The 25599-nt window shown below is 35.6% G+C and overlaps 10 long non-coding RNA genes across 19 annotated transcripts; all 10 read right to left on the bottom strand.

The window, feature by feature from the left end:
- Positions 1 to 619: 619 nt before the first annotated feature.
- LOC113338111 lies at positions 620 to 2921 on the bottom strand. Of its 4 annotated transcripts, none has more exons than XR_003354604.1 (8): positions 2542 to 2921; positions 2306 to 2363; positions 2145 to 2180; positions 1977 to 2048; positions 1622 to 1700; positions 1368 to 1528; positions 1223 to 1276; positions 620 to 1033 (listed from the first exon to the last, which is right to left on the bottom strand). It is a non-coding gene; the product is annotated as an uncharacterized LOC113338111 (long non-coding RNA). The 4 variants fall into 4 exon arrangements; XR_003354603.1 differs by having other exon boundaries at positions 1368 to 1502; XR_003354605.1 differs by having other exon boundaries at positions 620 to 1120; positions 1368 to 1700.
- Positions 2922 to 3370: 449 nt separating this feature from the next.
- On the bottom strand, positions 3371 to 4660 carry LOC113337919. Its single transcript, XR_003354512.1, has 3 exons — positions 4219 to 4660; positions 3950 to 4114; positions 3371 to 3674 (listed from the first exon to the last, which is right to left on the bottom strand). It is a non-coding gene; the product is annotated as an uncharacterized LOC113337919 (long non-coding RNA).
- Positions 4661 to 6296: 1636 nt separating this feature from the next.
- On the bottom strand, positions 6297 to 7131 carry LOC113337773. Its single transcript, XR_003354430.1, has 3 exons — positions 7043 to 7131; positions 6900 to 6953; positions 6297 to 6710 (listed from the first exon to the last, which is right to left on the bottom strand). It is a non-coding gene; the product is annotated as an uncharacterized LOC113337773 (long non-coding RNA).
- Positions 7132 to 7138: 7 nt separating this feature from the next.
- LOC113337772 lies at positions 7139 to 8595 on the bottom strand. Of its 2 annotated transcripts, none has more exons than XR_003354429.1 (6): positions 8216 to 8595; positions 7985 to 8042; positions 7821 to 7856; positions 7653 to 7724; positions 7297 to 7375; positions 7139 to 7202 (listed from the first exon to the last, which is right to left on the bottom strand). It is a non-coding gene; the product is annotated as an uncharacterized LOC113337772 (long non-coding RNA). The 2 variants fall into 2 exon arrangements; XR_003354428.1 differs by having other exon boundaries at positions 7141 to 7176.
- Positions 8596 to 9044: 449 nt separating this feature from the next.
- Positions 9045 to 10334, bottom strand: LOC113337918. Its single transcript, XR_003354511.1, has 3 exons — positions 9893 to 10334; positions 9624 to 9788; positions 9045 to 9348 (listed from the first exon to the last, which is right to left on the bottom strand). It is a non-coding gene; the product is annotated as an uncharacterized LOC113337918 (long non-coding RNA).
- Positions 10335 to 11947: 1613 nt separating this feature from the next.
- LOC113338142 lies at positions 11948 to 14205 on the bottom strand. 6 transcript variants are annotated; one of them, XR_003354637.1, is made up of 8 exons: positions 13898 to 14204; positions 13667 to 13724; positions 13503 to 13538; positions 13336 to 13407; positions 12726 to 13058; positions 12583 to 12636; positions 12302 to 12393; positions 11948 to 11981 (listed from the first exon to the last, which is right to left on the bottom strand). It is a non-coding gene; the product is annotated as an uncharacterized LOC113338142 (long non-coding RNA). The 6 variants fall into 6 exon arrangements; XR_003354636.1 differs by having other exon boundaries at positions 11980 to 12393; positions 12726 to 12886; positions 12980 to 13058; positions 13898 to 14201; XR_003354635.1 differs by having other exon boundaries at positions 11980 to 12393; positions 12726 to 12860; positions 12980 to 13058; positions 13898 to 14196.
- A 520-nt stretch (positions 14206 to 14725) lies between these two features.
- LOC113337917 lies at positions 14726 to 16014 on the bottom strand. Its single transcript, XR_003354510.1, has 3 exons — positions 15573 to 16014; positions 15304 to 15468; positions 14726 to 15029 (listed from the first exon to the last, which is right to left on the bottom strand). It is a non-coding gene; the product is annotated as an uncharacterized LOC113337917 (long non-coding RNA).
- Positions 16015 to 18647: 2633 nt separating this feature from the next.
- Positions 18648 to 19725, bottom strand: LOC113337892. Its single transcript, XR_003354487.1, has 5 exons — positions 19564 to 19725; positions 19333 to 19390; positions 19169 to 19204; positions 19001 to 19072; positions 18648 to 18720 (listed from the first exon to the last, which is right to left on the bottom strand). It is a non-coding gene; the product is annotated as an uncharacterized LOC113337892 (long non-coding RNA).
- A 4215-nt stretch (positions 19726 to 23940) lies between these two features.
- On the bottom strand, positions 23941 to 24359 carry LOC113337849. Its single transcript, XR_003354453.1, has 3 exons — positions 24310 to 24359; positions 24056 to 24216; positions 23941 to 23966 (listed from the first exon to the last, which is right to left on the bottom strand). It is a non-coding gene; the product is annotated as an uncharacterized LOC113337849 (long non-coding RNA).
- Positions 24360 to 24366: 7 nt separating this feature from the next.
- On the bottom strand, positions 24367 to 25403 carry LOC113337848. Its single transcript, XR_003354452.1, has 5 exons — positions 25219 to 25403; positions 24990 to 25047; positions 24826 to 24861; positions 24659 to 24730; positions 24367 to 24384 (listed from the first exon to the last, which is right to left on the bottom strand). It is a non-coding gene; the product is annotated as an uncharacterized LOC113337848 (long non-coding RNA).
- Positions 25404 to 25599: the final 196 nt, after the last annotated feature.

The raw sequence follows: 25599 nt of genomic DNA, 5'->3' as shown, positions 1-25599 counted from the left end.
AGTTTACGCAATTGTGTTTGTTCCCTGTCTCCTCCTCCTCCGCTGGTCTCACACCTGCAACTTTGGCCGGCAGGGCATGGTACAACACAACCACAGCCCTCGTTGCAACCCTTACCTCCTCCTCTCACGTCAGCCATGATCAATTAAATTGTGTTTGTACTTAGGTCTTCTTGAACTACTTTCTTTCTCACTGCCTCACTGGAGTACTAATAAAAGTGTAGTTCAAAACAATGTAATTATACCAATCCATTACTTCTTCGGGTTCATTCTCTAGCAGAGTCTACTATTTTGCTTCCACAACGCAATTTCTTTTAACTGGTGTGCCTGGTGGCTTTAATCCCATGCTAATACTTAGTTTACAGTTCCCTCCCCACTTAGGTATAGCACACTGCTGTAGTAACTTGGTTTATTTTCTGTATAGGAATTGTTTTGGTCGTAGATTTCCTGTGAGATGATTAGTTTTGCTTGTTGGGAATGTTGTTTCCTGCGCAATAGATTAGTTTTGTTTTTCTCTGCAATCGTTATTGTGTCAAATAACAATTCCAACAGTTGATTACTAATAAAACATTTTTTATTGATTTACCTACTATCCATCCAACTGCCGTCAACTCCGTTAATATCCTGAGAATAAAATATTAATTTTTATAACTGTTAATTAGATTGACATACATCAAGCAGAAAGAACATACCCTTTCAACCTTCATACCAACAAAATTGCGGAGAGACAAAAAATACATATTTGTTTTTGATACTTGTCTATGGCTCATCTTCTAATGTCAGTAGACTGTGCTTGTTTTCCCAATCTTTTTTCTTATGTATTTGCATTTTGTGTCCCTAAGTTTTCATCAAAGGAAAACAAAGTAGAAAATTGAACAGTATGAAATTTCCCTACGATTTTATGTTACATGGGTTCATATAGCAGCATTCCACAGAATACGCACCTGTGCAAGCAAGTCTTGATGATAGATTCCCATTGAATGTCAATATCTTCAGGCATTTCAAGTCGTTCGTCCACGAACAACGGCAAAGAATTCTGAGATACCAGTATTGGGATGAGACCGTCCCAAAGAATTTTTGGGTTAGTAAGCTCCATACAACTCCAAAGCTATTTACATCAGATCTAGAAAGTTCTCCATGTATTATTTATTAAGGTAATATGCAAAGGTAAAATGGAATAGCCAAATTATATAAATAACAAAGGAACTAAAGAACTTCAACCTACTTCGCATCTGCCGGCTCATTATATATAACTTCAGGAGCCATCCATGCATTGTCGCTGCAGAAAATAGCAATATCTGAAGTATAAACTTTAATGATCCAGTAAAGAAAATAAAAGAACTAAGGCAGTGGGTATCGAAATGTGTTACCGTAAGCAAGGGTGATACACTCCTTGTCCGTTTAATTATTAGTTCCACGGCATATTGCACATAAAAGTCATTCAGCATGGGTTGGAATAGTCAAAGATTTAAGCATTCCAAGTGGTTTCATCATCTCAAAGATGGCTGTAAGCATGAATGACAGCGACCAACTACAAATGGTCAAAGATTTAAGCATTCCAAGTGGTTTCAACCCAATAACTCTACTTGTTTCTATCCATAATGTTCTTGCTAGTATTGTTCACCTGGTTTCTGTCCATAAGATGCAACTGAGAGTGCTCGCATGGTGGCAACCTGAAAGGCACTTGCTTAAGAGGCTTGCCGCTGCAAGTTATTCACACCACGGTATCATCACAATTTCAGTAATCTAATCACCAGAAAGAATTACAAGGGAATAAAATGAGTATGTCAGAATATGTCAGAATTCTAATCACAATTTCATGCATTAAGGCGGTGTTTAGGTAATGAGGAGAAAATCTTCAACATCTTTTCAGGATGAAATCTAGTCCCAATTACAGACACCTCTATATAAACAAAAGAAAACCATGAGAAACGTAATCAACACACATAATTTAGGAGCTTCATGGGTATGGAAACTACCTGAAACTCGAGAAATTGACCTCTTTGAAAATTGTTTAAACTTTAATTAGAACTTCTTTGATCAGCAATCGACTGGGGAGAAAAAAAAAAACAAAAGGGTTAGGGACATAAACAAAAGGGTCAGGGTTCTAATATCAACTTGCAGCATAATGGGTCTTGATTTGTTACCTTAGCAGCATCGAAATCCCTTCTGATTTTTGTGTACTAAAATTTTCATCGTAGTCACATAAAAAGGAGAACATGAAAAAAGAAATCAGGGTTTCGGTTTACCAAAACAAAATCAGAATCGTATTTGATTAATTACATATCCTTTTGAGCGAATAACGTACCTTAAAAATAAAATCAAACACATTAGAGTTAGGGTTTACGAACATTTGATTACATATCCTTTTGAGCGATAACATACCAGGAAAATGAAATCAAACACATTAGGGTGAGAGTTTACAAACAAATTATGAATCGTATATGATGATAGAAGAACAACTGAAACTGTTAAGAAAACTGAAACCATAACTGATATCTTATTCTTGTTAACAAAAAAGAGAAGTAGAAAAAAAAAAAAAACTGTAAGATTATGAATCGTATACGATCTCTTGACACAACTGGTGGTGTTGGATGAACATCTGTTGTAGAAAATCCAGCGATGAGTTTCGTGAAGAGACATCAGAGAAGACACATTAGGGTGAGAGTTTGCGGAAAAGTGGAATGGAGAATTTTCAAAGGGGCCGGGACGCTCACCCAGTTGTAGGTATTCTCAGTGCGCGACGTGGAGCCTTATATGATTTAGGAGTTTAAAGGGTTTTATTATAATTTTCTAATTACGCAAATACCATGGGGATAACTTTTGTGAGTTAACAAAACAACGAAAATACTTTGAATACGTACAAGCCCAGTGGCGGAACTACATGGTAACTTGGGCTGATTTAAGTCCAGAAAAAACTTACATTTTGCAATGAGTTTTAAGTTTGGTTAAAAAGAAAAGCCTAAAAAACAGGCTTAAACCAGCCCTAAATTTTTTTTCAAGCCAGTCCCACATTCATTTTCTGGTTCCGCCTCTGTACAAGCCAAAAGTTTACGAAAATTTATATTACTAAGCTAGCTATTAATTGATCTCACTACTAATTGGGAAGTTTGCAATTTTCAGAGTTCTGATTGTTCACCGTCCTTGATTTTTATCTAGGAAAAAAGGTTGATTAGGTCGTCATACAGTATTTGTATCGTTAATATCATGGCTGACCACCATCTAATAAGAAGGTCAACCCGGTCAAGATATATTTCTACACAATGGATATAGTAGTAGTTAATTCTTGTCTAAAGAGATACATGTAAATCATGTCTAACTAACCAAAGACACGTAACATCCCATATGGCGATTTAGTGTAGGTTGTAACAAACCCCATCGAATACTTCCCACTTTCTCCTCCTAATTTGATCTGTCATCATATTGTTTCAAACAGGTGGAGTGAGTAAAGTAAAACATACGTACCAAGTTTTCATTTTCTCGGGCCCCGCAAAATTTTGGGCCTAGGGCGGTCGACCATCTCGCCCTAGGCCTAAGACCGCCCTGGAAACTTAGCAACTTGAGTTCATTATCACATCCTTGCATTCTTTAATCTCAATATACTCGAGGTGAGATAACATGCACGACGATGCCAATCCTGCTGCTTCCCAATCATCTCCAATGTCTGCCGAATTCGACTATATCCAGAAACAACAACGATAGATCACTTACTTACCAAGATAAAATAATTCAAAACACGAAAAGAACATTTCATGGGTTCCTAATTAAAGACGTGTTGAACTACATAAGTTGTGGCGATGCTTGGTAGTAAACTTAAAATAAACTTGAGATGATTTGTGATGGATTTCTGAACAACACTGAGGTTGTACTTGAACTGTTTTTTTTTTTTTTTTGGTGGGTTTCTAACAGCATAGCTAACCAATCAAATGCAAAGAGTTTAGTTAGATCTTACCTCCTTTGACGTAAGTAAAATAGACTTTATATTAGGCGACATCTTGAGTAAGTATGTAATTGAACGCAAGCAGCTTCTTGTGAGCCAAATTTCCAGCTCCAAATGTTGCAGGTTACAGAATTGAAGAAATCGAAAGTTTATCAAGTCAGGAGCATGTGGGAGTACCTGGAGAAACAATAAAAGAATTATATGCAGCTAAATATTCCAAGTTATACGAAACCGAATCCTTTAAATAAAGGAAAACAAAGAAGGGATGCATGCATCCGTACCTCAAGAAATCTAGATGATAAACTTAGTCGTCCACGTTAGGAACCGCTTCTAGCAATTTTATCACGCGTTTGGCATATACTTTCTTTTCCTCGGAAGGCAGCTTTGAATATGTTTCTGCAGATTCATCCCTTTCCAGTGCTATATCAAAAAGAGCATCAACTACTGAAGGCAATTTTTGCGTCAAGAAATCACTGTAGTCAAAGTCTATGAGACATGGAGGAGATAACTTAATAGTGTTAGCCATAGATTGACTGTGGGACCAGATTAGAGCGTTTCTAAAACGCTAAGGCTAAGAGAATCAACAATGATACTCGTTTGATTACCACTTTGTAAATCACAGTTAACTATGTTTAGCAATTCGAGATGTAGACAGCTGGTGAGGAGTCTTTGAGTTAATTCAGCTCTCGAGATTGAAACTCCAACAAGCAACAATTGTTTGAGCTGCGGAAAACTAATTGATTTTGACAGAACAATATTTGCATATTTGGTACCACTACTCACACCAAAGACCGAGCTTCCTCAACGATTTACAATTAAGCAGTTGATGCGGAAGCTCATATGCCAGTTTATAACCAATATTTATACTTTTAACGTGACGCCTTACAGCCGCAACAATCCATCTATCAAAACTTCTTAAGATCTCAGACGCACGCGTAGTCCAAAGACTCCAATCTAGATGAATCTTTAACGTGTGTATATCAGAGTCATCGCGGAACATGAATACCATGTATACAAAATCTACAAACCTAGTTAACTCTTTACTTCTACTCGAAGAATCATTAGATTACGATTATCTTTGCCTTCAAGGAAACCACTCCAACTGAAGTTGAGATAAGGCAGAGAAATCCATGTAGTTTTCCATCTTTTGGAGAGAACGCTAGTTTGGATCGCATATTTCGTATCAATGAAAGAGAGAATGAGATGAATTAGGTTATCTGGTAAACTGCTGATTCTGTCTTGTCTAATTTCTTCCATGGGTGGTTACTTGTGTTTTAAGTTTCTCAACCTGGGTTCTTATTATTGCTTTAAATTTGTCTTGTCGTATTGCTTGCTTTCTTTCTTAATAAACCCTAAACAGAGGAAGAGAATAAAATACCTGGAGAAGGCACAGCTTATCACGGAATGTTATACTAATTGGGCTGACCGACAGAGGGACCGTAGGGAGGGAGTCCCTTTTAAGACCACTTTTTTGTCGAATGTAGAGTAACATAAATATGCAAATTGATAAAAAAGATTGTAAATTTTCGTATCCATGGTTACTTTTTCACTAGACATAATTGTCCCTCTCTTTTAATCCAATTACTATTTGTGTATCCTATTTTTTCAAGGGTATAATTGGAATGTAACTAGAATATAACATATCCAAAAATCCGTGCCTCAGAATTTTACAATTTATCTTGTTGGAAATATTTTGAAAAAATTTACGCAACGAGTACAAACAACAATATCAAATTTATGATTTTTACGAAAAATTCGGAGGTGTTTATCCTTTTAGGCACAACTTTTTGAAAATTAAATGCATAGTCATTTTGCAAACCAACACAAAGGATGCATGACACATTATGCATCCATATTTTTGTTTATGCATAAACTATTTTTTGTTTTAAGAAAAGTGATACTTTCACTCCGTTTCAGGAAAATTGATACTTTCATCCCGTTTCAGAAAAAGAGATATTTTCACTCCGTTTCAGAAAAAGAGATACAAAATAGGAAAAATTGAAAAAGAATATGTATCCCTTTTTCTGAAACGGAGGTAGTATATTTCTAAGAATATCATTCTAACAAATAAAAGATGCATAACGAATTATGGAACCACCACAAAGGATGCATAACAGTTTATAGAATCGCATTTTGGTTCATGCATCCACTAATTTGGTTATGCAAGCACTAAAACGATGTATATTCCCAGAAAATAACAATCCAACAAAATAAAAATGTATAACGCGTTATGAAATAACAATCTTTAGTTCCTTTCGTTTTTCGCGTTATGTAAAACGATGTATAAAAATGATTACTAATAAAACATTTTTTATTGATTTACCTACTATCCATCCAACTGCCGTCAACTCCGTTAATATCCTGAGAATAAAATATTAATTTTTATAACTGTTAATTAGATTGACATACATCAAGCAGAAAGAACATACCCTTTCAACCTTCATACCAACAAAATTGCGGAGAGACAAAAAATACATATTTGTTTTTGATACTTGTCTATGGCTCATCTTCTAATGTCAGTAGACTGTGCTTGTTTTCCCAATCTTTTTTCTTATGTATTTGCATTTTGTGTCCCTAAGTTTTCATCAAAGGAAAACAAAGTAGAAAATTGAACAGTATGAAATTTCCCTACGATTTTATGTTACATGGGTTCATATAGCAGCATTCCACAGAATACGCACCTGTGCAAGCAAGTCTTGATGATAGATTCCCATTGGATGTCAATATCTTCAGGCATTTCAAGTCGTTCGTCCACGAACAACGGCAAAGAATTCTGAGATACCAGTATTGGGATGAGACCGTCCCAAAGAATTTTTGGGTTAGTAAGCTCCATACAACTCCAAAGCTATTTACATCAGATCTAGAAAGTTCTCCATGTATTATTTATTAAGGTAATATGCAAAGGTAAAATGGAATAGCCAAATTATATAAATAACAAAGGAACTAAAGAACTTCAACCTACTTCGCATCTGCCGGCTCATTATATATAACTTCAGGAGCCATCCATGCATTGTCGCTGCAGAAAATAGCAATATCTGAAGTATAAACTTTAATGATCCAGTAAAGAAAAAAAAAGAACTAAGGCAGTGTATCGAAATGTGTTACCGTAAGCAAGGGTGATACACTCCTTGTCCGTTTAATTATTAGTTCCACGGCATATTGCACATAAAAGTCATTCAGCATGGGTTGGAATAGTCAAGATTTAAGCATTCCAAGTGGTTTCATCATCTCAAAGATGGCTGTAAGCATGAATGACAGCGACCAACTACAAATGGTCAAAGATTTAAGCATTCCAAGTGGTTTTCAAACCAATAACTCTACTTGTTTCTATCCATAATGTTCTTGCTAGTATTGTTCACCTGGTTTCTGTCCATAAGATGCAACTGAGAGTGCTCGCATGGTGGCAACCTGAAAGGCACTTGCTTAAGAGGCTTGCCGCTGCAAAGTTATTCACACCACGGTATCATCACAATTTCAGTAATCTAATCACCAGAAAGAATTACAAGGGAATAAAATGAGTATGTCAGAATATGTCAGAATTCTAATCACAATTTCATGCATTAAGGCGGTGTTTAGGTAATGAGGAGAAAATCTTCAACATCTTTTCAGGATGAAATCTAGTCCCAATTACAGACACCTCTATATAAACAAAAGAAAACCATGAGAAACGTAATCAACACACATAATTTAGGAGCTTCATGGGTATGGAAACTACCTGAAACTCGAGAAATTGACCTCTTTGAAAATTGTTTAAACTTTAATTAGAACTTCTTTGATCAGCAATCGACTGGGGAGAAAAAAAAAAACAAAAGGGTTAGGGACATAAACAAAAGGGTCAGGGTTCTAATATCAACTTGCAGCATAATGGGTCTTGATTTGTTACCTTAGCAGCATCGAAATCCCTTCTGATTTTTGTGTACTAAAATTTTCATCGTAGTCACATAAAAAAGGAGAACATGAAAAAAGAAATCAGGGTTTCGGTTTACCAACAAACAAAATCAGAATCGTATTTGATTAATTACATATCCTTTTGAGCGAATAACGTACCTTAAAAATAAAATCAAACACATTAGAGTTAGGGTTTACGAACATTTGATTACATATCCTTTTGAGCGATAACATACCAGGAAAATGAAATCAAACACATTAGGGTGAGAGTTTACAAACAAATTATGAATCGTATATGATGATAGAAGAACAACTGAAACTGTTAAGAAAACTGAAACCATAACTGATATCTTATTCTTGTTAACAAAAAAGAGAAGTAGAAAACCAAACTGTAAGATTATGAATCGTATACGATCTCTTGACACAACTGGTGGTGTTGGATGAACATCTGTTGTAGAAAATCCAGCGATGAGTTTCGTGAAGAGACATCAGAGAAGACACATTAGGGTGAGAGTTTGCGGAAAAGTGGAATGGAGAATTTTCAAAGGGGCCGGGACGCTCACCCAGTTGTAGGTATTCTCAGTGCGCGACGTGGAGCCTTATATGATTTAGGAGTTTAAAGGGTTTTATTATAATTTTCTAATTACGCAAATACCATGGGGATAACTTTTGTGAGTTAACAAAACAACGAAAATACTTTGAATACGTACAAGCCCAGTGGCGGAACTACATGGTAACTTGGGCTGATTTAAGTCCAGAAAAAACTTACATTTTGCAATGAGTTTTAAGTTTGGTTAAAAAGAAAAGCCTAAAAAACAGGCTTAAACCAGCCCTAAATTTTTTTTCAAGCCAGTCCCACATTCATTTTCTGGTTCCGCCTCTGTACAAGCCAAAAGTTTACGAAAATTTATATTACTAAGCTAGCTATTAATTGATCTCACTACTAATTGGGAAGTTTGCAATTTTCAGAGTTCTGATTGTTCACCGTCCTTGATTTTTATCTAGGAAAAAAGGTTGATTAGGTCGTCATACAGTATTTGTATCGTTAATATCATGGCTGACCACCATCTAATAAGAAGGTCAACCCGGTCAAGATATATTTCTACACAATGGATATAGTAGTAGTTAATTCTTGTCTAAAGAGATACATGTAAATCATGTCTAACTAACCAAAGACACGTAACATCCCATATGGCGATTTAGTGTAGGTTGTAACAAACCCCATCGAATACTTCCCACTTTCTCCTCCTAATTTGATCTGTCATCATATTGTTTCAAACAGGTGGAGTGAGTAAAGTAAAACATACGTACCAAGTTTTCATTTTCTCGGGCCCCGCAAAATTTTGGGCCTAGGGCGGTCGACCATCTCGCCCTAGGCCTAAGACCGCCCTGGAAACTTAGCAACTTGAGTTCATTATCACATCCTTGCATTCTTTAATCTCAATATACTCGAGGTGAGATAACATGCACGACGATGCCAATCCTGCTGCTTCCCAATCATCTCCAATGTCTGCCGAATTCGACTATATCCAGAAACAACAACGATAGATCACTTACTTACCAAGATAAAATAATTCAAAACACGAAAAGAACATTTCATGGGTTCCTAATTAAAGACGTGTTGAACTACATAAGTTGTGGCGATGCTTGGTAGTAAACTTAAAATAAACTTGAGATGATTTGTGATGGATTTCTGAACAACACTGAGGTTGTACTTGAACTGTTTTTTTTTTTTTTTTGGTGGGTTTCTAACAGCATAGCTAACCAATCAAATGCAAAGAGTTTAGTTAGATCTTACCTCCTTTGACGTAAGTAAAATAGACTTTATATTAGGCGACATCTTGAGTAAGTATGTAATTGAACGCAAGCAGCTTCTTGTGAGCCAAATTTCCAGCTCCAAATGTTGCAGGTTACAGAATTGAAGAAATCGAAAGTTTATCAAGTCAGGAGCATGTGGGAGTACCTGGAGAAACAATAAAAGAATTATATGCAGCTAAATATTCCAAGTTATACGAAACCGAATCCTTTAAATAAAGGAAAACAAAGAAGGGATGCATGCATCCGTACCTCAAGAAATCTAGATGATAAACTTAGTCGTCCACGTTAGGAACCGCTTCTAGCAATTTTATCACGCGTTTGGCATATACTTTCTTTTCCTCGGAAGGCAGCTTTGAATATGTTTCTGCAGATTCATCCCTTTCCAGTGCTATATCAAAAAGAGCATCAACTACTGAAGGCAATTTTTGCGTCAAGAAATCACTGTAGTCAAAGTCTATGAGACATGGAGGAGATAACTTAATAGTGTTAGCCATAGATTGACTGTGGGACCAGATTAGAGCGTTTCTAAAACGCTAAGGCTAAGAGAATCAACAATGATACTCGTTTGATTACCACTTTGTAAATCACAGTTAACTATGTTTAGCAATTCGAGATGTAGACAGCTGGTGAGGAGTCTTTGAGTTAATTCAGCTCTCGAGATTGAAACTCCAACAAGCAACAATTGTTTGAGCTGCGGAAAACTAATTGATTTTGACAGAACAATATTTGCATATTTGGTACCACTACTCACACCAAAGACCGAGCTTCCTCAACGATTTACAATTAAGCAGTTGATGCGGAAGCTCATATGCCAGTTTATAACCAATATTTATACTTTTAACGTGACGCCTTACAGCCGCAACAATCCATCTATCAAAACTTCTTAAGATCTCAGACGCACGCGTAGTCCAAAGACTCCAATCTAGATGAATCTTTAACGTGTGTATATCAGAGTCATCGCGGAACATGAATACCATGTATACAAAATCTACAAACCTAGTTAACTCTTTACTTCTACTCGAAGAATCATTAAGATTACGATTATCTTTGCCTTCAAGGAAACCACTCCAACTGAAGTTGAGATAAGGCAGAGAAATCCATGTAGTTTTCCATCTTTTGGAGAGAACGCTAGTTTGGATCGCATATTTCGTATCAATGAAAGAGAGAATGAGATGAATTAGGTTATCTGGTAAACTGCTGATTCTGTCTTGTCTAATTTCTTCCATGGGTGGTTACTTGTGTTTTAAGTTTCTCAACCTGGGTTCTTATTATTGCTTTAAATTTGTCTTGTCGTATTGCTTGCTTTCTTTCTTAATAAACCCTAAACAGAGGAAGAGAATAAAATACCTGGAGAAGGCACAGCTTATCACGGAATGTTATACTAATTGGGCTGACCGACAGAGGGACCGTAGGGAGGGAGTCCCTTTTAAGACCACTTTTTTGTCGAATGTAGAGTAACATAAATATGCAAATTGATAAAAAAGATTGTAAATTTTCGTATCCATGGTTACTTTTTCACTAGACATAATTGTCCCTCTCTTTTAATCCAATTATTATTTGTGTATCCTATTTTTTCAAGGGTATAATTGAAATGTAAACTAGAATATAACATATCCAAAAATCCGTGCCTCGGAATTTTACAATTTATCTTGTTGGAAATATTTTGAAAAAATTTACGCAACGAGTACAAACAACAATATCAAATTTATGATTTTTACGAAAAATTCGGAGGTGTTTATCCTTTTAGGCACAACTTTTTGAAAATTAAATGCATAGTCATTTTGCAAACCAACACAAAGGATGCATGACACATTATGCATCCATATTTTTGTTTATGCATAAACTATTTTTTGTTTTAAGAAAAAGTGATACTTTCACTCCGTTTCAGGAAAATTGATACTTTCATCCCGTTTCAGAAAAAGAGATATTTTCACTCCGTTTCAGAAAAAGAGATACAAAATAGGAAAAATTGAAAAAGAATATGTATCCCTTTTTCTGAAACGGAGGTAGTATATTTCTAAGAATATCATTCTAACAAATAAAAGATGCATAACGAATTATAGAACCACCACAAAGGATGCATAACAGTTTATAGAATCGCATTTTGGTTCATGCATCCACTAATTTGGTTATGCAAGCACTAAAACGATGTATATTCCCAGATATCCGAAAATAACAATCCAACAAAATAAAATGTATAACGCGTTATGAAATAACAATCTTTAGTTCCTTTCGTTTTTCGCGTTATGTAAAACGATGTATAAAAATGATTACTAATAAAACATTTTTTATTGATTTACCTACTATCCATCCAACTGCCGTCAACTCCGTTAATATCCTGAGAATAAAATATTAATTTTTATAACTGTTAATTAGATTGACATACATCAAGCAGAAAGAACATACCCTTTCAACCTTCATACCAACAAAATTGCGGAGAGACAAAAAATACATATTTGTTTTTGATACTTGTCTATGGCTCATCTTCTAATGTCAGTAGACTGTGCTTGTTTTCCCAATCTTTTTTCTTATGTATTTGCATTTTGTGTCCCTAAGTTTTCATCAAAGGAAAACAAAGTAGAAAATTGAACAGTATGAAATTTCCCTACGATTTTATGTTACATGGGTTCATATAGCAGCATTCCACAGAATACGCACCTGTGCAAGCAAGTCTTGATGATAGATTCCCATTGGATGTCAATATCTTCAGGCATTTCAAGTCGTTCGTCCACGAACAACGGCAAAGAATTCTGAGATACCAGTATTGGGATGAGACCGTCCCAAAGAATTTTTGGGTTAGTAAGCTCCATACAACTCCAAAGCTATTTACATCAGATCTAGAAAGTTCTCCATGTATTATTTATTAAGGTAATATGCAAAGGTAAAATGGAATAGCCAAATTATATAAATAACAAAGGAACTAAAGAACTTCAACCTACTTCGCATCTGCCGGCTCATTATATATAACTTCAGGAGCCATCCATGCATTGTCGCTGCAGAAAATAGCAATATCTGAAGTATAAACTTTAATGATCCAGTAAAGAAAATAAAAGAACTAAGGCAGTGTATCGAAATGTGTTACCGTAAGCAAGGGTGATACACTCCTTGTCCGTTTAATTATTAGTTCCACGGCATATTGCACATAAAAGTCATTCAGCATGGGTTGGAATAGTCAAAGATTTAAGCATTCCAAGTGGTTTCATCATCTCAAAGATGGCTGTAAGCATGAATGACAGCGACCAACTACAAATGGTCAAAGATTTAAGCATTCCAAGTGGTTTCAACCCAATAACTCTACTTGTTTCTATCCATAATGTTCTTGCTAGTATTGTTCACCTGGTTTCTGTCCATAAGATGCAACTGAGAGTGCTCGCATGGTGGCAACCTGAAAGGCACTTGCTTAAGAGGCTTGCCGCTGCAAAGTTATTCACACCACGGTATCATCACAATTTCAGTAATCTAATCACCAGAAAGAATTACAAGGGAATAAAATGAGTATGTCAGAATATGTCAGAATTCTAATCACAATTTCATGCATTAAGGCGGTGTTTAGGTAATGAGGAGAAAATCTTCAACATCTTTTCAGGATGAAATCTAGTCCCAATTACAGACACCTCTATATAAACAAAAGAAAACCATGAGAAACGTAATCAACACACATAATTTAGGAGCTTCATGGGTATGGAAACTACCTGAAACTCGAGAAATTGACCTCTTTGAAAATTGTTTAAACTTTAATTAGAACTTCTTTGATCAGCAATCGACTGGGGAGAAAAAAAAAACAAAAGGGTTAGGGACATAAACAAAAGGGTCAGGGTTCTAATATCAACTTGCAGCATAATGGGTCTTGATTTGTTACCTTAGCAGCATCGAAATCCCTTCTGATTTTTGTGTACTAAAATTTTCATCGTAGTCACATAAAAAAGGAGAACATGAAAAAAGAAATCAGGGTTTCGGTTTACCAACAAACAAAATCAGAATCGTATTTGATTAATTACATATCCTTTTGAGCGAATAACGTACCTTAAAAATAAAATCAAACACATTAGAGTTAGGGTTTACGAACATTTGATTACATATCCTTTTGAGCGATAACATACCAGGAAAATGAAATCAAACACATTAGGGTGAGAGTTTACAAACAAATTATGAATCGTATATGATGATAGAAGAACAACTGAAACTGTTAAGAAAACTGAAACCATAACTGATATCTTATTCTTGTTAACAAAAAAGAGAAGTAGAAAACCAAACTGTAAGATTATGAATCGTATACGATCTCTTGACACAACTGGTGGTGTTGGATGAACATCTGTTGTAGAAAATCCAGCGATGAGTTTCGTGAAGAGACATCAGAGAAGACACATTAGGGTGAGAGTTTGCGGAAAAGTGGAATGGAGAATTTTCAAAGGGGCCGGGACGCTCACCCAGTTGTAGGTATTCTCAGTGCGCGACGTGGAGCCTTATATGATTTAGGAGTTTAAAGGGTTTTATTATAATTTTCTAATTACGCAAATACCATGGGGATAACTTTTGTGAGTTAACAAAACAACGAAAATACTTTGAATACGTACAAGCCCAGTGGCGGAACTACATGGTAACTTGGGCTGATTTAAGTCCAGAAAAAACTTACATTTTGCAATGAGTTTTAAGTTTGGTTAAAAGAAAAGCCTAAAAAACAGGCTTAAACCAGCCCTAAATTTTTTTTCAAGCCAGTCCCACATTCATTTTCTGGTTCCGCCTCTGTACAAGCCAAAAGTTTACGAAAATTTATATTACTAAGCTAGCTATTAATTGATCTCACTACTAATTGGGAAGTTTGCAATTTTCAGAGTTCTGATTGTTCACCGTCCTTGATTTTTATCTAGGAAAAAAGGTTGATTAGGTCGTCATACAGTATTTGTATCGTTAATATCATGGCTGACCACCATCTAATAAGAAGGTCAACCCGGTCAAGATATATTTCTACACAATGGATATAGTAGTAGTTAATTCTTGTCTAAAGAGATACATGTAAATCATGTCTAACTAACCAAAGACACGTAACATCCCATATGGCGATTTAGTGTAGGTTGTAACAAACCCCATCGAATACTTCCCACTTTCTCCTCCTAATTTGATCTGTCATCATATTGTTTCAAACAGGTGGAGTGAGTAAAGTAAAACATACGTACCAAGTTTTCATTTTCTCGGGCCCCGCAAAATTTTGGGCCTAGGGCGGTCGACCATCTCGCCCTAGGCCTAAGACCGCCCTGGAAACTTAGCAACTTGAGTTCATTATCACATCCTTGCATTCTTTAATCTCAATATACTCGAGGTGAGATAACATGCACGACGATGCCAATCCTGCTGCTTCCCAATCATCTCCAATGTCTGCCGAATTCGACTATATCCAGAAACAACAACGATAGATCACTTACTTACCAAGATAAAATAATTCAAAACACGAAAAGAACATTTCATGGGTTCCTAATTAAAGACGTGTTGAACTACATAAGTTGTGGCGATGCTTGGTAGTAAACTTAAAATAAACTTGAGATGATTTGTGATGGATTTCTGAACAACACTGAGGTTGTACTTGAACTGTTTTTTTTTTTTTTTGGTGGGTTTCTAACAGCATAGCTAACCAATCAAATGCAAAGAGTTTAGTTAGATCTTACCTCCTTTGACGTAAGTAAAATAGACTTTATATTAGGCGACATCTTGAGTAAGTATGTAATTGAACGCAAGCAGCTTCTTGTGAGCCAAATTTCCAGCTCCAAATGTTGCAGGTTACAGAATTGAAGAAATCGAAAGTTTATCAAGTCAGGAGCATGTGGGAGTACCTGGAGAAACAATAAAAGAATTATATGCAGCTAAATATTCCAAGTTATACGAAACCGAATCCTTTAAATAAAGGAAAACAAAGAAGGGATGCATGCATCCGTACCTCAAGAAATCTAGATGATAAACTTAGTCGTCCACGTTAGGAACCGCTTCTAGCAATTTTATCACGCGTTTGGCATATACTTTCTTTTCCTCGGAAGGCAGCTTTGAATATGTTTCTGCAGATTCATCCCTTTCCAGTGCTATATCAAAAAGAGCATCAACTACTGAAGGCAATTTTTGCGTCAAGAAATCACTGTAGTCAAAGTCTATGAGACATGGAGGAGATAACTTAATAGTGTTAGCCATAGATTGACTGTGGGACCAGATTAGAGCGTTTCTAAAACGCTAAGGCTAAGAGAATCAACAATGATACTCGTTTGATTACCACTTTGTAAATCACAGTTAACTATGTTTAGCAATTCGAGATGTAGACAGCTGGTGAGGAGTCTTTGAGTTAATTCAGCTCTCGAGATTGAAACTCCAACAAGCAACAATTGTTTGAGCTGCGGAAAACTAATTGATTTTGACAGAACAATATTTGCATATTTGGTACCACTACTCACACCAAAGACCGAGCTTCCTCAACGATTTACAATTAAGCAGTTGATGCGGAAGCTCATATGCCAGTTTATAACCAATATTTATACTTTTAACGTGACGCCTTACAGCCGCAACAATCCATCTATCAAAACTTCTTAAGATCTCAGACGCACGCGTAGTCCAAAGACTCCAATCTAGATGAATCTTTAACGTGTGTATATCAGAGTCATCGCGGAACATGAATACCATGTATACAAAATCTACAAACCTAGTTAACTCTTTACTTCTACTCGAAGAATCATTGAGATTACGATTATCTTTGCCTTCAAGGAAACCACTCCAACTGAAGTTGAGATAAGGCAGAGAAATCCATGTAGTTTTCCATCTTTTGGAGAGAACGCTAGTTGGATCGCATATTTCGTATCAATGAAAGAGAGAATGAGATGAATTAGGTTATCTGGTAAACTGCTGATTCTGTCTTGTCTAATTTCTTCCATGGGTGGTTACTTGTGTTTTAAGTTTCTCAACCTGGGTTCTTATTATTGCTTTAAATTTGTCTTGTCGTATTGCTTGCTTTTTCTTAATAAACCCTAAACAGAGGAAGAGAATAAAATACCTGGAAGGCACAGCTTATCACGGAATGTTATACTAATTGGGCTGACCGACAGAGGGACCGTAGGGAGGGAGTCCCTTTTAAGACCACTTTTTTGTTCGAATGTAGAGTAACATAAATATGCAAATTGATAAAAAAGATTGTAAATTTTCGTATCCATGGTTACTTTTTCACTAGACATAATTGTCCCTCTCTTTTAATCCAATTACTATTTGTGTATCCTATTTTTTCAAGGGTATAATTGGAATGTAAACTAGAATATAACATATCCAAAAATCCGTGCCTCGGAATTTTACAATTTATCTTGTTGGAAATATTTTGAAAAAATTTACGCAACGAGTACAAACAACAATATCAAATTTATGATTTTTACGAAAAATTCGGAGGTGTTTATCCTTTTAGGCACAACTTTTTGAAAATTAAATGCATAGTCATTTTGCAAACCAACACAAAGGATGCATGACACATTATGCATCCATATTTTGTTTATGCATAAACTATTTTTTGTTTTAAGAAAAGTGATACTTTCACTCCGTTTCAGGAAAATTGATACTTTCATCCCGTTTCAGAAAAAGAGATATTTTCACTCCGTTTCAGAAAAAGAGATACAAAATAGGAAAAATTGAAAAAGAATATGTATCCCTTTTTCTGAAACGGAGGTAGTATATTTCTAAGAATATCATTCTAACAAATAAAAGATGCATAACGAATTATGGAACCACCACAAAGGATGCATAACAGTTTATAGAATCGCATTTTGGTTCATGCATCCACTAATTTGGTTATGCAAGCACTAAAACGATGTATATTCCCAGAAAATAACAATCCAACAAAATAAAAATGTATAACGCGTTATGAAATAACAATCTTTAGTTCCTTTCGTTTTTCGCGTTATGTAAAACGATGTATAAAAATGATTACTAATAAAACATTTTTTATTGATTTACCTACTATCCATCCAACTGCCGTCAACTCCGTTAATATCCTGAGAATAAAATATTAATTTTTATAACTGTTAATTAGATTGACATACATCAAGCAGAAAGAACATACCCTTTCAACCTTCATACCAACAAAATTGCGGAGAGACAAAAAATACATTTGTTTTTGATACTTGTCTATGGCTCATCTTCTAATGTCAGTAGACTGTGCTTGTTTTCCCAATCTTTTTTCTTATGTATTTGCATTTTGTGTCCCTAAGTTTTCATCAAAGGAAAACAAGTAGAAAATTGAACAGTATGAAATTTCCCTACGATTTTATGTTACATGGGTTCATATAGCAGCATTCCACAGAATACGCACCTGTGCAAGCAAGTCTTGATGATAGATTCCCATTGGATGTCAATATCTTCAGGCATTTCAAGTCGTTCGTCCACGAACAACGGCAAAGAATTCTGAGATACCAGTATTGGGATGAGACCGTCCCAAAGAATTTTTGGGTTAGTAAGCTCCATACAACTCCAAAGCTTTACATCAGATCTAGAAAGTTCTCCATGTATTATTTATTAAGAGTAATATGCAAAGGTAAAATGGAATAGCCAAATTATATAAATAACAAAGGAACTAAAGAACTTCAACCTACTTCGCATCTGCCGGCTCATTATATAAACTTCAGGAGCCATCCATGCATTGTCGCTGCAGAAAATAGCAATATCTGAAGTATAAACTTTAATGATCCAGTAAAGAAAATAAAAGAACTAAGGCAGTGTATCGAAATGTGTTACCGTAAGCAAGGGTGATACACTCCTTGTCCGTTTAATTATTAGTTCCACGGCATATTGCACATAAAAGTCATTCAGCATGGGTTGGAATAGTCAAAGATTTAAGCATTCCAGTGGTTTCATCATCTCAAAGATGGCTGTAAGCATGAATGACAGCGACCAACTACAAATGGTCAAAGATTTAAGCATTCCAAGTGGTTTCAACCCAATAACTTACTTGTTTCTATCCATAATGTTCTTGCTAGTATTGTTCACCTGTGTTTCTGTCCATAAGATGCAACTGAGAGTGCTCGCATGGTGGCAACCTGAAAGGCACTTGCTTAAGAGGCTTGCCGCTGCAAAGTTATTCACACCACGGGTATCATCACAATTTCAGTAATCTAATCACCAGAAAGAATTACAAGGGAATAAAATGAGTATGTCAGAATATGTCAGAATTCTAATCACAATTTCATGCATTAAGGCGGTGTTTAGGTAATGAGGAGAAAATCTTCACATCTTTTCAGGATGAAATCTAGTCCCAAATTACAGACACCCTCTATATAAACAAAAGAAAACCATGAGAAAACGTAATCAACACACATAATTTAGGAGCTTCATGGGTATGGAAACTACCTGAAACTCGAGAAATTGACCTCTTTGAAAATTGTTTAAACTTTAATTAGAACTTCTTTGATCAGCAATCGACTGGGGAGAAAAAAAAAAACAAAAGGGTTAGGGACATAAACAAAAGGGTCAGGGTTCTAATATCAACTTGCAGCATAATGGGTCTTGATTTGTTACCTTAGCAGCATCGAAATCCCTTCTGATTTTTGTGTACTAAAATTTTCATCGTAGTCACATAAAAAAGGAGAACATGAAAAAAGAAATCAGGGTTTCGGTTTACCAACAAACAAAATCAGAATCGTATTTGATTAATTACATATCCTTTTGAGCGAATAACGTACCTTAAAAATAAAATCAAACACATTAGAGTTAGGGTTTACGAACATTTGATTACATATCCTTTTGAGCGATAACATACCAGGAAAATGAAATCAAACACATTAGGGTGAGAGTTTACAAACAAATTATGAATCGTATATGATGATAGAAGAACAACTGAAACTGTTAAGAAAACTGAAACCATAACTGATATCTTATTCTTGTTAACAAAAAAGAGAAGTAGAAAACCAAACTGTAAGATTATGAATCGTATACGATCTCTTGACACAACTGGTGGTGTTGGATGAACATCTGTTGTAGAAAATCCAGCGATGAGTTTCGTGAAGAGACATCAGAGAAGACACATTAGGGTGAGAGTTTGCGGAAAAGTGGAATGGAGAATTTTCAAAGGGGCCGGGACGCTCACCCAGTGTAGGTATTCTCAGTGCGCGACGTGGAGCCTTATATGTTAGGAGTTTAAAGGGTTTTATTATAATTTTCTAATTACGCAAATACCATGGGGATAACTTTTGTGAGTTAACAAAACAACGAAAATACTTTGAATACGTACAAGCCCAGTGGCGGAACTACATGGTAACTTGGGCTGATTTAAGTCCAGAAAAAACTTACATTTTGCAATGAGTTTTAAGTTTGGTTAAAAAGAAAAGCCTAAAAAACAGGCTTAAACCAGCCCTAAATTTTTTTTCAAGCCAGTCCCACATTCATTTTCTGGTTCCGCCTCTGTACAAGCCAAAAGTTTACGAAAATTTATATTACTAAGCTAGCTATTAATTGATCTCACTACTAATTGGGAAGTTTGCAATTTTCAGAGTTCTGATTGTTCACCGTCCTTGATTTTTATCTAGGAAAAAAGGTTGATTAGGTCGTCATACAGTATTTGTATCGTTAATATCATGGCTGACCACCATCTAATAAGAAGGTCAACCCGGTCAAGATATTTTCTACACAATGGATATAGTAGTAGTTAATTCTTGTCTAAAGAGATACATGTAAATCATGTCTAACTAACCAAAGACACGTAACATCCCATATGGCGATTTAGTGTAGGTTGTAACAAACCCCATCGAATACTTCCCACTTTCTCCTCCTAATTTGATCTGTCATCATATTGTTTCAAACAGGTGGAGTGAGTAAAGTAAAACATACGTACCAAGTTTTCATTTTCTCGGGCCCCGCAAAATTTTGGGCCTAGGGCGGTCGACCATCTCGCCCTAGGCCTAAGACCGCCCTGGAAACTTAGCAACTTGAGTTCATTATCACATCCTTGCATTCTTTAATCTCAATATACTCGAGGTGAGATAACATGCACGACGATGCCAATCCTGCTGCTTCCCAATCATCTCCAATGTCTGCCGAATTCGACTATATCCAGAAACAACAACGATAGATCACTTACTTACCAAGATAAAATAATTCAAAACACGAAAAGAACATTTCATGGGTTCCTAATTAAAGACGTGTTGAACTACATAAGTTGTGGCGATGCTTGGTAGTAAACTTAAAATAAACTTGAGATGATTTGTGATGGATTTCTGAACAACACTGAGGTTGTACTTGAACTGTTTTTTTTTTTTTTTTGGTGGGTTTCTAACAGCATAGCTAACCAATCAAATGCAAAGAGTTTAGTTAGATCTTACCTCCTTTGACGTAAGTAAAATAGACTTTATATTAGGCGACATCTTGAGTAAGTATGTAATTGAACGCAGCAGCAGCTTCTTGTGAGCCAAATTTCCAGCTCCAAATGTTGCAGGTTACAGAATTGAAGAAATCGAAAGTTTATCAAGTCAGGAGCATGTGGGAGTACCTGGAGAAACAATAAAAGAATTATATGCAGCTAAATATTCCAAGTTATACGAAACCGAATCCTTTAAATAAAGGAAAACAAAGAAGGGATGCATGCATCCGTACCTCAAGAAATCTAGATGATAAACTTAGTCGTCCACGTTAGGAACCGCTTCTAGCATTTTATCACGCGTTTGGCATATACTTTCTTTTCCTCGGAAGGCAGCTTTGAATATGTTTCTGCAGATTCATCCCTTTCCAGTGCTATATCAAAAAGAGCATCAACTACTGAAGGCAATTTTTGCGTCAAGAAATCACTGTAGTCAAAGTCTATGAGACATGGAGGAGATAACTTAATAGTGTTAGCCATAGATTGACTGTGGGACCAGATTAGAGCGTTTCTAAAACGCTAAGGCTAAGAGAATCAACAATGATACTCGTTTGATTACCACTTTGTAAATCACAGTTAACTATGTTTAGCAATTCGAGATGTAGACAGCTGGTGAGGAGTCTTTGAGTTAATTCAGCTCTCGAGATTGAAACTCCAACAAGCAACAATTGTTTGAGCTGCGGAAAACTAATTGATTTTGACAGAACAATATTTGCATATTTGGTACCACTACTCACACCAAAGACCGAGCTTCCTCAACGATTTACAATTAAGCAGTTGATGCGGAAGCTCATATGCCAGTTTATAACCAATATTTATACTTTTAACGTGACGCCTTACAGCCGCAACAATCCATCTATCAAAACTTCTTAAGATCTCAGACGCACGCGTAGTCCAAAGACTCCAATCTAGATGAATCTTTAACGTGTGTATATCAGAGTCATCGCGGAACATGAATACCATGTATACAAAATCTACAAACCTAGTTAACTCTTTACTTCTACTCGAAGAATCATTAAGATTACGATTATCTTTGCCTTCAAGGAAACCACTCCAACTGAAGTTGAGATAAGGCAGAGAAATCCATGTAGTTTTCCATCTTTTGGAGAGAACGCTAGTTTGGATCGCATATTTCGTATCAATGAAAGAGAGAATGAGATGAATTAGGTTATCTGGTAAACTGCTGATTCTGTCTTGTCTAATTTCTTCCATGGGTGGTTACTTGTGTTTTAAGTTTCTCAACCTGGGTTATTATTGCTTTAAATTTGTCTTGTCGTATTGCTTGCTTTCTTTCTTAATAAACCCTAAACAGAGGAAGAGAATAAAATACCTGGAGAAGGCACAGCTTATCACGGAATGTTATACTAATTGGGCTGACCGACAGAGGGACCGTAGGGAGGGAGTCCCTTTTAAGACCACTTTTTTGTCGAATGTAGAGTAACATAAATATGCAAATTGATAAAAAAGATTGTAAATTTTCGTATCCATGGTTACTTTTTCACTAGACATAATTGTCCCTCTCTTTTAATCCAATTACTATTTGTGTATCCTATTTTTTCAAGGGTATAATTGGAATGTAAACTAGAATATAACATATCCAAAAATCCGTGCCTCGGAATTTTACAATTTATCTTGTTGGAAATATTTTGAAAAAATTTACGCAACGAGTACAAACAACAATATCAAATTTATGATTTTTACGAAAAATTCGGAGGTGTTTATCCTTTTAGGCACAACTTTTTGAAAATTAAATGCATAGTCATTTTGCAAACCAACACAAAGGATGCATGACACATTATGCATCCATATTTTTGTTTATGCATAAACTATTTTTTGTTTTAAGAAAAGTGATACTTTCACTCCGTTTCAGGAAAATTGATACTTTCATCCCGTTTCAGAAAAAGAGATATTTTCACTCCGTTTCAGAAAAAGAGATACAAAATAGGAAAAATTGAAAAAGAATATGTATCCCTTTTTCTGAAACGGAGGTAGTATATTTCTAAGAATATCATTCTAACAAATAAAAGATGCATAACGAATTATGGAACCACCACAAAGGATGCATAACAGTTTATAGAATCGCATTTTGGTTCATGCATCCACTAATTTGGTTATGCAAGCACTAAAACGATGTATATTCCCAGAAAATAACAATCCAACAAAATAAAAATGTATAACGCGTTATGAAATAACAATCTTTAGTTCCTTTCGTTTTTCGCGTTATGTAAAACGATGTATAAAAATGATTACTAATAAACATTTTTTATTGATTTACCTACTATCCATCCAACTGCCGTCAACTCCGTTAATATCCTGAGAATAAAATATTAATTTTTATAACTGTTAATTAGATTGACATACATCAAGCAGAAAGAACATACCCTTTCAACCTTCATACCAACAAAATTGCGGAGAGACAAAAAATACATATTTGTTTTTGATACTTGTCTATGGCTCATCTTCTAATGTCAGTAGACTGTGCTTGTTTTCCCAATCTTTTTCTTATGTATTTGCATTTTGTGTCCCTAAGTTTTCATCAAAGGAAAACAAAGTAGAAAATTGAACAGTATGAAATTTCCCTACGATTTTATGTTACATGGGTTCATATAGCAGCATTCCACAGAATACGCACCTGTGCAAGCAAGTCTTGATGATAGATTCCCATTGGATGTCAATATCTTCAGGCATTTCAAGTCGTTCGTCCACGAACAACGGCAAAGAATTCTGAGATACCAGTATTGGGATGAGACCGTCCCAAAGAATTTTTGGGTTAGTAAGCTCCATACAACTCCAAAGCTTTACATCAGATCTAGAAAGTTCTCCATGTATTATTTATTAAGGTAATATGCAAAGGTAAAATGGAATAGCCAAATTATATAAATAACAAAGGAACTAAAGAACTTCAACCTACTTCGCATCTGCCGGCTCATTATATATACTTCAGGAGCCATCCATGCATTGTCGCTGCAGAAAATAGCAATATCTGAGTATAAACTTTAATGATCCAGTAAAGAAAATAAAAGAATAAGGCAGTGTGTATCGAAATGTGTTACCGTAAGCAAGGGTGATACACTCCTTGTCCGTTTAATTATTAGTTCCACGGCATATTGCACATAAAAGTCATTCAGCATGGGTTGGAATAGTCAAAGATTTAAGCATTCCAAGTGGTTTCATCATCTCAAAGATGGCTGTAAGCATGAATGACAGCGACCAACTACAAATGGTCAAAGATTTAAGCATTCCAAGTGGTTTCAACCCAATAACTCTACTTGTTTCTATCCATAATGTTCTTGCTAGTATTGTTCACCTGGTTTCTGTCCATAAGATGCAACTGAGAGTGCTCGCATGGTGGCAACCTGAAAGGTGCTTAAGAGGCTTGCCGCTGCAAAGTTATTCACACCACGGTATCATCACAATTTCAGTAATCTAATCACCAGAAAGAATTACAAGGGAATAAAATGAGTATGTCAGAATATGTCAGAATTCTAATCACAATTTCATGCATTAAGGCGGTTTGGTATGAGAGAGAAAATCTTCAACATCTTTTCAGGATGAAATCTAGTCCCAATTACAGACACCTCTATATAAACAAAAGAAAACCATGAGAAACGTAATCAACACACATAATTTAGGAGCTTCATGGGTATGGAAACTACCTGAAACTCGAGAAATTGACCTCTTTGAAAATTGTTTAAACTTTAATTAGAACTTCTTTGATCAGCAATCGACTGGGGAGAAAAAAAAAACAAAAGGGTTAGGGACATAAACAAAAGGGTCAGGGTTCTAATATCAACTTGCAGCATAATGGGTCTTGATTTGTTACCTTAGCAGCATCGAAATCCCTTCTGATTTTTGTGTACTAAAATTTTCATCGTAGTCACATAAAAAAGGAGAACATGAAAAAAGAAATCAGGGTTTCGGTTTACCAACAAACAAAATCAGAATCGTATTTGATTAATTACATATCCTTTTGAGCGAATAACGTACCTTAAAAATAAAATCAAACACATTAGAGTTAGGGTTTACGAACATTTGATTACATATCCTTTGAGCGATAACATACCAGGAAAATGAAATCAAACACATTAGGGTGAGAGTTTACAAACAAATTATGAATCGTATATGATGATAGAAGAACAACTGAAACTGTTAAGAAACTGAAACCATAACTGATATCTTATTCTTGTTAACAAAAAAGAGAAGTAGAAAACCAAACTGTAAGATTATGAATCGTATACGATCTCTTGACACAACTGGTGGTGTTGGATGAACATCTGTTGTAGAAAATCCAGCGATGAGTTTCGTGAAGAGACATCAGAGAAGACACATTAGGGTGAGAGTTTGCGGAAAAGTGGAATGGAGAATTTTCAAAGGGGCCGGGACGCTCACCCAGTTGTAGGTATTCTCAGTGCGCGACGTGGAGCCTTATATGATTTAGGAGTTTAAAGGGTTTATTATAATTTTCTAATTACGCAAATACCATGGGGATAACTTTTGTGAGTTAACAAAACAACGAAAATACTTTGAATACGTACAAGCCCAGTGGCGGAACTACATGGTAACTTGGGCTGATTTAAGTCCAGAAAAAACTTACATT

This window comes from Papaver somniferum, unplaced genomic scaffold (assembly GCF_003573695.1).
Source record: "Papaver somniferum cultivar HN1 unplaced genomic scaffold, ASM357369v1 unplaced-scaffold_18, whole genome shotgun sequence".
Lineage (NCBI taxonomy): Eukaryota > Viridiplantae > Streptophyta > Magnoliopsida > Ranunculales > Papaveraceae > Papaver > Papaver somniferum.
Note: the sequence above shows the minus strand (reverse complement) of the source record. Positions and strands in the feature narration are given on the sequence as shown.